Source organism: Lynx canadensis, chromosome B4, assembly GCF_007474595.2.
Source record: "Lynx canadensis isolate LIC74 chromosome B4, mLynCan4.pri.v2, whole genome shotgun sequence".
Taxonomy (NCBI): Eukaryota; Metazoa; Chordata; class Mammalia; order Carnivora; family Felidae; genus Lynx; species Lynx canadensis.
The window spans coordinates 44,679,588-44,690,334 of NC_044309.1; positions in this window are offsets into that span (position 1 = coordinate 44,679,588).

Genomic DNA, 10,747 nt, shown 5'->3' on the forward strand with positions numbered 1-10,747 from the left:
AAGTAGGCTTAAAAGAGTTGTTGGTAAAATGGATCTTTGAGAAGATCAATAATATTGACAAACACTTAGCTAGACTGATATAAAAAAAAAAGAAAAGACACAAATTATCAAATCAAGAATGAAATTACCTCATTAATGATTCTACAATATTAAAAGATAAGAGAATATTATGAACCATTTGATACCAATAAATTTCACCAATTAAGTGAAATAGGCAAAAATCTTTAGAAGTCACAAACCACCAAAGGTCAATCAAAAAAAAGTAGATAACCTAAACAATCTCTATGTCTATTTAAAAATATGATATTCTACTTAAAAACTCTTACATACACTCACACACACACACACACACACATACACTCTAAGACTAGGCAGATTCACCAGAGAATTCTACTAAACATTAAAAGAAGAAATATTACCAGTTCTACACAAAGTCTTCCAGAAAATTTTAAAATAAAGAAAACATTTCCCAATTCATTCTATGACTTAAGAATAATCAATAACCTCAGATGGGAGGTGGGAACAGGGAGGATGAGTTAAATAAGTGATGGGATTAAGGAAAGCACTTGTGATGAGCACAGGGTGATGTATGGAAATGTTGAGTCACTATTTTGTATACCTGAAACTAATACTATGCTGTGTGTTAACTAACTAGAATTTAAATTAAAAAAAAAAACTTAAAAAAAATCAGTCCCCTTAAAAAAAAAAACACACAGTGAAACACTATTAAAAAATAAAATGACATGGGGCGCCTGGGTGGCTCAGTCGGTTGAGCGTCCGACTTTGGCTCAGGTCATGATCTCACAGTTCGTGAGTTCGAGCCCCGCGACGAGCCCCGCGTCGGGCTCTGTGTTAACAGCTCAGAGCCTGGAGCCTGCTTCACATTCTGTGTCTCCCTCTCTCTCTGCCCCTTCCCTGCTCATGCTCTGTCTCTGTCTCAAAAATAAATAAACATTTTAAAAAATAATAAAATGAAAATAAAATGACACTCCTTGTACCCAATAGGATGCCTACTACACAAAATAATAAATGTATGCAAGGAGGTGAAGAATTTGCTTTTTTTGTGCACTATTGATAGAAATGTGTAATGGTGCAGCTATTTTATTATTTATGCAGGTCATAAATAACCTGACAGTCTCTGTGTCCCCAGAAGGAGACCCTAACATCCTGCAGCCACAAGACCGAGATTGCTGAAAACCAAATGCAGAATCTCATCCTGCTTCTAGTTGGTCACAAGGCAAATTGAACCCTCCACCTCATGGGGTATCTAGTGTTAAAGTGAGGGCATTGATTAGAAGAGAATGAGATCCTGTGGGTTGGAATGGAGTGGAGTGGAAACATACAGGAAGAACCCTATGAAGCTGAAGACACTGAACACAGAAATCCTGATGAAGCGTCCCCTCTCCAGAAGTGTCCTCTCTGATCCCACGGTACTACCTTCTCCACTTTCACTGATAACAGCTTGTCCATCCCTGTCTGAGAGGATCAACCCTGTGCTACCTCAGTATAATATAATGGCATACCCTGGAGCAGTAGCCATGCAAGACAAGATTGATTCCCCTCAGGACACATCCCCAAAACCCCCCTTTGCTTCCACATCTATAACTATACTCCTGTCCCAGTGGGCCCTTCAAGGTGTAATTAAGACAAGAAAGCCCGTACTCCAAAAGAATACCTGAGTATTTATATGCACACAAATGTGTATACACAGAAATCTGGAAAACATATGTGAGAATGGATATTAAGATTGTGGAACAATGGTGGAAGGAATATAAAGTTGGATGAGGTGGATTACAAACCTTCTTCAACTCATAATGGGGGTATGTTCTGATAAACCCATTGTAAGTTGAAAATATCTCAAGTCCGAAATGCATTTAATACACCTAACCTCCCCCAAATCCTTTTACCTAGCCTAATTTAAAAATGCTCAGAACTTTTAATTAGCCTACACTTGGGCAAAATCATCTAACACAAAACCTTTTTTATATAAGTGCTGGCTATTTCATATAATGTGATGACCCTGCACTGAAAGTGAAAAACAGAGTAGTTTTATGGGTACAGAAGATTTCTCTAAGTATATTGGTTGTTTACCCTTGTGATTGTGTGGCTCACTGGGACCTATAGCTCACTGCCACTGCCTGGCATCTTGAGAGATTATCATGTCACAAAGCATTAGCCCAGAAAAAAGATCAAAGTTCAAAATTTAAAGTATGGTTTCTACTGAATATGCATTGTTTTTGCACCATTGCAGAGTGGAAAAATCAAAAGTCAAGTTTTCTGAGTTAGGGACCATCTGCATAATGATGATAGGAGCTCACAAAGAATATCACAATTAAGTGACATTCTTCACTTAATGTTACTGATCAGGGAGTTAGGAATAATGCTAACAATTTGATTAGTTGGTTGGCTGAAGCATGAGCCAAAAGGTGGCCCATAGTGAGAAGATTAGACATGCTACACCTGCCTTGATTTAATGTAGAGGAAGAGATTCAAAGGCCTATGGAAATTGGAATGTTAGAGTGGATTTGTTATTGAAGACATACTCAAACACACAGACAGGGTAGAAAAGACACACCTTTTACCACTACTTTGAGAAACAAATTTATGAGATGAGCCCAAGCATTCTTGCAGACCTCTGTGATAACTGTTCTCTGTAGGCCAGACCTTACAATGGGCACTACAGACATTGAATTGTGAAACCTAGATGCAATGAAAGTAATCAGATCCCAAGGTGCAAGGGACAAGTGGTGGCCATCAGTGGCCAAATGCAAGGTGGGTGCAGTTCCCATAATGGAGAGCAGAGTCAAAGCAGCAGTCAGAATAATCTGGCTTGTGCAGATCTATGGCATTGGCTGGTAGATCTAGGGTGTTCCTAGAAGTGAAATAGAGGGGAAGCCTGAAACATTCTTACTTGATTTGTATCAATAGAAAAGCTCTAGGTCAAGTGAACAAATGTCTAACCTGAATAATAAAAACAGACACTTATGGCTGCTCAATCAATTCCCAGATTTGAGCCAGTCTATAGACCCAAGTCCCTGAATAAAGAAGAGACCAAATCCTCTTGAGGAATTACCCTGGAACACCACCTTTTAGGAGGGAAACTGCACTGAGGAAAAGAAAATAATCACACCTTTTGGGGACTACTGGACATTGGTTCTGAACTGACACTTAAATTCTAGAAGAACCCAAATATTATGATGGTCCAGAAGTCAGACTAGGGCCTTTATAGAGGTCATGTGATCAATACAGTTTTAGCTAAGGTTTGTCTCCGTGTGAGCCCAGAAGTCCCCTCAACCCATCAGCTTCAGAATGTATGATTGGAATAGATACACTCATCAGTAGAATTGCCATATTGGTTCCTTGAACTATAGAGTGGGAACTGTAGAGTGGGTCCCTTTCCCACTATGGTGGGAAAGACCAAGTGAAAACCACTAAAACTACCTCTACCTAAGAAAATAGTAAAACAAAAACAGTACTACATCCCTGGAAGAATTGCAAAGGTCAACGCCACCATCAAGGACTTGAAGGATACAGAGGTGATGATTCCCACCATATCCTCATTCAACTTGCCTATTTGGCCTGTGCAGAAGATGGGTGGATCTTGGAGACTGAAAAGAATTATTGTACATTTAATTGGGTGGTAACTACAATTGTAAATACTGTACCAGATACTATTTCATCACTTGAGCAATGGCCCTCTTTTCTAAATACCACTGGTTCTTTAACTGTTGATTACATCTAACATAGGTTTTGTGTGTGTGGATTCACTAGGATTTTCCATATATAAGACCATGTAATCAACAAATAGAGACATTAGTACTTCTTTTCCAATTCTGATGTTATTTCTTTTTCTTGCCTGATTGATCTGGCTAGGGTTACCAGTATTCTGTTGAATAAGGAGTGGTGAAAGTGGACACTCTTGTCTTCTTCCTGATCTTAGAGGAAAACCTCTCAATCTTTTATCTTGAGATGCTGGTGGCTAGTGCTTGTAAATATATGGTCTTGATTATGTTCCAATATGTTCCTTCTGTATCCAGTATGCTGTGAGTTTTTACTGTAAAAGTATGTTGTTAAATGCTTTTTTTTGCATCTCTATGATGATCATGTGATTTTTACCTTTCACCGTATTCATGTGATGAACACGTTTATTGACTTGTGTATGTTGGCTCATCCTTATATCTTGGATATAACTCACATTTGATCGTGGGGTATAATCTTTTTAGGTGCTATTGAATTTGCTTTGCTAATATTTTGTGGAGAATTTTCCCATCTGTATTTGTCATGGATATTGACCTGTAGTTTTCCTTTCTTGTGGGATCTTTATGTGGCTTTGGTAATGGGGTTATCCTGGCCTTGTAAAATTAGCTTCAGAGTGTTTCTTCCTCTTCGTTTTTTTGGAAGAGTTGAGGATGGACATTAATTCTTTAAATCTTTGACATAATTCACCAATTAAATCACCTGGTCCTGGACTTTTCTTCATTTTGATCACTGATTCGATTTCCTTACATGTTATCGGTCTGTTCAAATTTATTTTTCTTTATAATTCAATCTTGGTAGGTTTTATATTTCTAATAATGTGTCCATTTCTCTAGGTCATTCAGTTTGTTGGCATGTACTTGTTCATAGTATTCTCTTATGTCCATTGTATTTCTGTGACATCACTTGCAATGTCTCCATTTTTATTTTTAATATTTCTATTGGGTTCTCTCTTTCATGGTTGGTCTAACTAAAGGTTTGTCAGTTTTATCTCTTTTCAAAGAACCAACTTTTAATTTTGTTAATTTTTCTATTGTTTACCTGTTCTCTATTTCATTTGTTTCTGCTCTAATTTTTATTATTTCCTTCCTTCTGCTAACTTTGACTTATTTTTTATTCCTTTTCTAGTTCCTCGAGGTCTAAAGTCAGGTTGTTTATTTGGGAACTATCTTTTTTCTTGATCTATGCTTTCATCACTATGAACCTCCCCCTTACAAGTGCTTTTGCTGTATCATATAAGTTTCAGGATTTTGTATTTCCATTTTTGTTTGTATTATACGTTTTTTTAGTTCCTTTTTGATTTTGTGTTCCATTGATCGTTCAGCAGTGTGATATTTGATTTCTACATATCTTTCCTTATTGATTTTGCAGTTAACCTCCTGTTTTTGGTTTGCACTTTTTTACCATGGTTGTCAGAAGATAATTGGTATGATTTCAAGCTTTTTCAAATTTCCTAAGAACTGTTTGTGGCCTACCGTATGGTCTATCCTAGAAATTTTTCTATGTGCACTTGAGAGAAATGTGTATCATGATGTTGGACGGAATGCTTTGTATATATTTAGGTCCATTTGGTCTATGATATTGTCAAATCTAGTTTCCTTTTTTTTTTATAGTTTATTTATTTATTTTGAGAGAGAGACGACGGGAGGGGCAGAGAGAGAGAATCCCAAGCAAGCTCCACACTGTCAGCACAGAGCCTGATACAAGACTCGAACTCACAAACCGTGAGATCATGACCTGAGCCAAAATCAGGAGTTGGTCACTTAACCAACTGAGCCACCTGGGCACCCCTTTATTGATTCTCTTCAGAGATGACCTATCAATTGTTAACAGTGGGGCATTAAGGAATCCAATTTTAATTGTATTGCTGATTATTTATCCTTTTAGTTCTGTTAGTATTTGCATTATATAGTTATGTGTTCTAATATTGAGCGCACAAATATATTCAATTGTATCATCTTGATGGGTTGGCCCATTTCTCATTATATGATCTTCTTTATCTGTTTTGGCCATTCTTAACTTAAAGTCTATTTAGTTTCATAAACGTATGTCTACTTTTCGGGTGTTTAGTTCCAATATGCTTGAAATAAACTTTTTCATCCTTTTACTCAGTGTATGTGTATCTTTAAACCTAAAGTGAGTCTCTTGTAGACAGCATATTGTTGGAAATTGTTTTTCATCCACTCACTCAAGCTATGTCTTTTGATTGGAGAATTCCATCCACTTACATTCGTAGCAATTATTCATAGGGAAGGGCTTACTGTTGCCATTTGTTCACTGTTTTCTGACTATTTTGTAGGTCCTTAGTTACTAGATTATCTTACTGTCTCATTTGTGATTTGATAACTTTGTAGAGTGATATGCTTTGACTTTTTTATCATAATCTTTTGCATATCTACTAAAGGTTTTCCCTTTGTAATTACCACTATGCTTAGATAAAATTTATTTATAACATCCTACTTTAGGCTGATAACAACTTAATTTCAACAGCATACAGAAAATTTGCACTTTTATTTTTCCCCACCCATCACATTTTAGGTTACTGATGTTACAGCTTTTATCCATTTAAAAATTATTAGAGTTATGGTTATTTTTAATACGTTTGTTTTTTAACTTCAACCTAGAGTCATAAGTGAATTATGAATTACCATTACTAGCTTTTTAGAAAACTGACTTTGATGATACAGTCATTACCAGTGAGTTTTACACATACATTCATAGGCCTTTGGGGTACTAATTAGCATCTTTTTATTTCCCTTGGAAAATGCCTTGTAACATTTCTTGTAAGGCAGAGCTAGTCTTTAATCTTCTCTTTGTCCAAGACTGTCTACCTCTCCTCAATTCCTGTAAGACGACTTTGCCATGCATAGTATTCTTGGTGGACTGAGGGGTTTTGTTCAATATTTTGAATCTATCATCCCGCTCTTTCCTGGCCTGTAATGTTTCTGTTGAGAAATCTGCCTATAGTCTTATTGGGGGAAGGGATGTTCTTTGTATGCGATGTGTTGTTTTTCTTGCTTCTTTCAAAATTCTCTCTTTATCTTTGACTTTTGACAATTTAATTACAATGTGTCTTGGTGTAGCCTTTTTCAGGTTCAACTTATTTAGGGTCTTTTGGTCATCCTAAATATGGATATCCCCCATATATAGATGTGGGGAATAAGTTTAGGAATTCCCTGAGCTTGCACCAATGGGTTAACAAGGCATAAAGAATTAGAAAGCCACAGGATGTACACACCCAAGTTTGGGTAAACAAGATTAGGTAAATAAGATTAGATAAATGGGGCAAAGACGCCCAGTATAGGACAAAGGTGTAGGAATAGGGGAATCTCAGGATGAAAATATCCAAGATGAGGTAAACAAGATTGTGTATTTGGGGTGGAAATGCCCCCCCCCCAACTTAGTACAATAGCAGAAAGCTGCTTTCACAGGAAGGAAGAACCAAATTAGGTAGAAAGGTAAATAGGGCTGTAGACTGAAGCAAGGTGAAGTCGCCCAGAGCAGAGCTGATTAGCAAAAGAAAGGTGCCTTGTTGACCCTGAGGTAGCATGCTCTGTCTTTCTCGTCCCCTAGACCAGTTTAGGTAAACAGAGGTGGTGCCTCACGTCCGCTGTAAACAACCTTCTGCCCGGTTCCAGGATTTTGTTCTGTATTGACCGAAACCCCTAACACCATATATCTTCAAAACCCCCTTTCCCTCATGCCCATGAGTTAACATTCATGATTTCATCATCTCTTTGTGCACATCCATCACATTTGTAAGCCTTCTGATCCTAATAAAAACAGAACAAGGACCCTTACTCAGGGCTCTTATCTCCTCCTGGACATTAGCCTCTCTCTCATTTTTAATCCCATGTGTCTCTTTCTTGCTGGACAAGAAGGACTCCAGACCCAGATTCTATGACATATAAAGACCTTTTGTCTATATATATCTATACATCTAACTATCTATAGATATCTTCTATCTATCTATCTATCTATATCTTCTTTATCCGCTTATTAGTTGATGGTTTGGACTCTCTGTAATTTGACTATTATTGATAATGCTGCTTTAAACATTGGGGTGCATCTTTCCTTCAAGTCAGTATTTTTGTATCTTATGGGTAAATACCTACTAGTGCAATTGCTGGGTCATAGAGTAGTTCTATTTTTAACTTTTTGAGGAACCTCCATACTATTCTCCACAATGGCTGTACTAGTTTGCATTCCCACCAATAGTGTAAAAGGGTTCTCCTTTCTCTTCATCATCACCAACATCTGTTGTGTCCTATGTGGTTCATTTTAGCCATTCAGACAGTCGTGAGGTGGTATCTCATTGCAGTTTTGGTTTATATTTCCCTGATATAAGTAATGTTGAGCATCTTTCATGTGTTTATTAGCTATTTGGATATCTTTGGGAAAATGTCTGTTCATGTTTTCTGCCCATTTCTTAACTGGATTATTTATTTCTTGGTGTTGAGTTTGATAAATTTTTTATAGATTTTCGATACAAACCCCTTATCAGATAAGTCATTTACCATTTTCTTCTCCCATTCCATGGGTTGCCTTTTAGTTTTATTGGTTGTTTCCTTCACTGTGAGGAAGATTTTCACCTTGATGAAGTCTCAATAGTTCCTTTTGCTTTTATTGCCCTTGTATCTGGAAATGTATGTAGTAAGAAGTTGCTGTGGCTAAAGTCAGAGAGGTTGCTTCCTGTTTTCTCCTCTAGGATTTTGATGGTTTCCTGTCTAACATCTAGTTCTTTTATCCATTTTTGAATTTATTTTTATGTATGGTATAACAAAGTGGTCCACGTTCATTGTTCTGCATATCACTGTCCAGTTTTCCCAACACCATCTGCTGAAGACTGTTTTCCTTTGCATATTCTTTCTGGCTTTGTTGAAGATGAGTTTACCGTATAGTCATGGGTCCATTTCTGGGTTTTCTATCTGTCCAGTTTGTCTATGTGACTGTTTTTGTGCCAGTACCATACTATCTTGATGACTACAGATTTGTAATGTAGCTTGAAGTCTAGAATTGTGATACCTCCAGCTTTACTGTTTTATTTTGTTTTTCAGGATTGTTTTGGCTATTGAGTGTCTTTTGTGGTTCCATACAGAGTTTAGGATGGTTTGTTATAGCTCTGTGAAAAATGCTAGTGGTATTTTGATAGGGATTGCATTAGATGTGTAGATTCCTTTGGGTAGGATAGACATTTTAGCTATACTTGTTATTTAAATCTATGAACATGGAATGTTTTTCCATTTCTTTGTGGCATATTCACTTCATCCATAAGTGTTTTATATTTTTCAGAGAACAGAATTTTACTTCTTCGATTAGGTTTATTCCTAGGTATCTTATGGTTTTGGTGCAATTGTAAATGGGATCAACTCCTTGATTTCTTTTTCTGCTGTTTCATTATTGGTGTGTAGAAAGAAATGCAACATCTTTCTGTATGTTGATTTTATATTTACAACTTTGCCAAGCTCATATTTCAGTTACAGCAATTTTTTTGGTTGAGTCTTTTGGGTTTTCTACATAGAGTATCATGTCTGCAAATAGCGAAAGCTTAACTTCTTCCTTGTCAATTTGTTTGTCTTTTATTTCTTTTTGTTGTCTGATTGCTGAGGCCAGGACTTCCAGTACTATGTTAAGTAACAATGATGAGAGTGGACATCCCTGTCTTATTCCTGACCTTAGAGGAAAAGCTCTCAGTTTTTCTGCAGTGAGGATAATATTAGCTGTGGGTCTTTCATATATGGACTTTTGAAATTGAGGTATGTTCCCTCTATCCTTACTTTATTGAGGGTTTTTATCAAGAATAGATGCTGTATTTTGTCACATGCTTATTCTGCATCTATTCAGAAAATCATATGTTCTTATCCTTTCTTTTATTAATGTAGCGTATCACATTGTTTGATTTGTGGATATTGAACCAGCCCTGTAGCACATGAATAAATCTCACTTTATCCTGGTGAATAATTCTTTCAATGTACTGTTGGATTCGATTTACTAGCATCTCGTTGACAATTTTTGCATCCATGTTCATTGGGGATACTGGCCTGTCATTCTCCTTTTTAGTGTACTCCGGCTTGTTTTGGAATCAAAGTAATGTTAGCCTCAGAATGAGTTTGGAAGTTCTCCTTCCATTTCTATTTTTTGGCACATTTTGAGAATATGTATTAACTCTTTGAATGTTTGGTAGAATTCCCCTGGGAAGCCATCTGGCCCTGGACTTTTGTTTGTTGGAAGATTTTGACCACTGATTCAGTTTCTTTGCTAGTTATGGGTCAGTTCAAATTTTCTATTTCTTCCTATTTTAGTTTTGGTAGTTTATATGTTTCTAGGAACTTACCCATTTCTTCCAGATAGCCCAATTTGTTGACATATAATTTTTCTTAATATTCTCTTATAATTGTTTGTATTTCTGCAGTATTGGTTATGATCTATCCTCTTTTATTACTGGTTTTATTTATTTTGGTTCTCTCTCTCTCTCTTTTATATGTCTGGCTAGGAATTTATCAATTTTATTAATTCTTTCAAAGAACCAGTTCTTAATTTCATTGATATACTGGGTTTTTGGTTTGTTTCTATATCATATATTTCCCTTCTAATATTTATTATTTCCCTTCCTCTGCTGGCTTTGGGCTTTATTGGCTGTCTTTGTTTGTTTGTTTGTTTGGTTCTTTTAGGTATAAGGTTAGGTTAGTATTTGAGACTTTTCTTGCTTGTTATTGTAGACCTGTATTACTATATAGTTTCCTCTTAGAATCGCTTTTGCTGCATCCCAAAGTCTTGCACTATCATGTTTTCATTTTCATTTGCTCTCATGTATTTTTTTAAATTTCTTCTTTAATTTCCAGGTTAATTCATACATTCTTTAGTAGAATGTTCTTTAACCTCCATGTAGCTGTGGTCTTTCCAAATTTTTTCTTGTGGTTAACTTCAGGTTTCATAGCATTGTGGTCAGGAAGTACGAACGATATGATCTCAGTCTTTTTGTACTTGTTGA